We start from the raw sequence: 2,377 nt of genomic DNA on the forward strand, positions 1-2,377 counted from the left end.
CTAAAGCATGCTACTGTATGTTGCTATGTGCTACGTGTTACTGCTTTATATATACTCTCCTCCACTTGAAAACCTCTTTTATTTTCTTTTTTGCGAGTGGTTGTGTGGTTGCGTGGACGTTCTTCCTTGAAATATTCATCGAAAAATGCCTTGTGGATTGGTCGATCAGCGGTGCGTTGACAGCCACAACCTTTCTCACTCTCAAATTGTTCACTTGAGTGGACCTTGTCAAGACCACTCTTATTCTTATAACCTAACCGTTTATCCCATTACTAAGGAATAAACACGGTCAAAACCTAGGATGTCATATTAGAAAACCTAGCCCTAAGTTCTAAGGGATCCCATGATCCCGAAAAGAACGCCTCACTATTTATGTGCATTTTGAGAGATAATTATGCCAAAATAATGTCATTTGCTCTTTGGAGGGTAGGGTAGACTAACGCTCTGTTTTGCAGATTTGATGGCCATCCCAACTTCATACCTAAAATTTGGCATTATTTGGTGCATACCGCCTCACATGAAGCATTGGTTGTCATACTTGGGATACTATGGGCATAGCATGGTAGAGAAAGCATTGGGGAGTTTGCCCTCCCTCATGAACATCAACCCGTGTAGAGAACTTTTTGAAGATTCTACTGCATTCTGGGGCGAAATGAGATCTGTATTTAGATTCGGAGACATAGAAATGACTCTGCTTCTGGAGGAAATCGGTTGATACGTAGAAAACAAGATGCTCTCATCGGCAATGAGATGGCAAAAGGCTGAGGTTATCATCCCCAAAAACGTCACTTTAGATGAAGCAAACTATAAATTGGGTCTTCACGATAGTCAGCTAGTAGCATATGTGATGAAGTAAAAAATGCCCGGCAGTTAGCTATTGTTCGGCCACTAGCAAGGAAAGAAAATATATACAGCAGAAGGTTCTGACCCTGACTCCTGGGAAGATAAATGAATTTTTGCATTTATCGTTTACTTTTTAGGAATTGTGGTCTTCCTAATCGGAGCGGAAGAAGTAGTGCATACTCGTCTGATCATCTTAGCTGATGCCTTATGCAATGGGGTTCAAAAGAGGTCTTGCACGATTGCACCCATGATAGTGGCAGGCATTTATCGGTCCCTTGGGTGTTGCAAAACGACGCCAAACATTTTGAACGATGCAATTTATTACTGCAGCTGTGGTTGATTGAGCATTTTCAGAAAATCCATGGTGTACAAAGCATGCATAAATTGATGGGGATCTATGTGGTTGACTGATCGATAACATAACCGCACATAGATTCCCATCGATCTATGCATGCTTTGTACTCCATGAATTTTCTGAAGATGCTCAATCAATCACAATTACAGTAATAAACTGCACCTTTCAAAATGTTTGGCACCATTTTTACAACACCCAAGGGACCAATAAATGTCTGCCACTATCATGGGTACAATCGTGCAAGACCTCTTTTGAACAACATTGCATAAGGCATCAACTACGGTGATCAGATGAGTGTGCACTACTTCTTCCGCTCCGATTGGAAAGACTACCATTCCTATGAAGTAAACGATGAATGCAAAGATTCGGTTATCTTCCCAAGAGTCGGGGTTCAGAACCTTCTGCTACATATATTTTCTTTCCTTGCAGGTGGCTGAATCTATTAGCCAAGTAACTGCCAGGCATTTTTGACCTCATCACATATGCTACTAGTTGACTGCCATGAAGACCCAATTTGTTACTTGCTTCTTCTAAAGTGACACTTTTGGGGATGAGACCTCAACCTTTTGCCACCTCATTGTTGATCGGAGCATCTTGTTTTTCTACGTATCCACCGATTTCCTCTAGAAGCGGGGTCATTTCTACATCTTCAAATCTAAATACTGATCTCGTTTCACCCCAGAATGCAGTAGCAGCTTCAATAAGTTCTCTACACGGGTTGATGTTTATGAGGGAGGGAAAACTCCCCAATGCTTTCTCTACCATGCTTCGCCCATAGTATCCCAAGTCTGACCACCAATACTTTATGTAAGGCAGCATGCACCAAACCATGCCACATTTTGGGTATGAAGTTGGGATGGCCATCAAATCTGCAAAACAAAGTGTTAGTCTACCATACCCCCTAAAGAGAAAATGACATTATTTTGGCATAATTGTCTCTCAAAATGCACATAAATATTAAGACGTTCTTTTCGAGATCATGGGATTCCTTAGAACTTAGGGCCAGGTTTTCTAACATGACATCCTAGGTTTTGACAGTGTTTATTCCTTAGTAAAGGGATAAACGGTTAGGTTCTAAGAATAAGAGTGGTTTTGACAAGGTCCCCTCAAGTGAATAATTTAAGAGTGGGAAAGGTTGTGGCTGTCAACTCACCACTGATCGACGGATCCACAATTTTC

Source organism: Capsicum annuum, chromosome 12 (assembly GCF_002878395.1).
Source record: "Capsicum annuum cultivar UCD-10X-F1 chromosome 12, UCD10Xv1.1, whole genome shotgun sequence".
Taxonomy (NCBI): domain Eukaryota; kingdom Viridiplantae; phylum Streptophyta; class Magnoliopsida; order Solanales; family Solanaceae; genus Capsicum; species Capsicum annuum.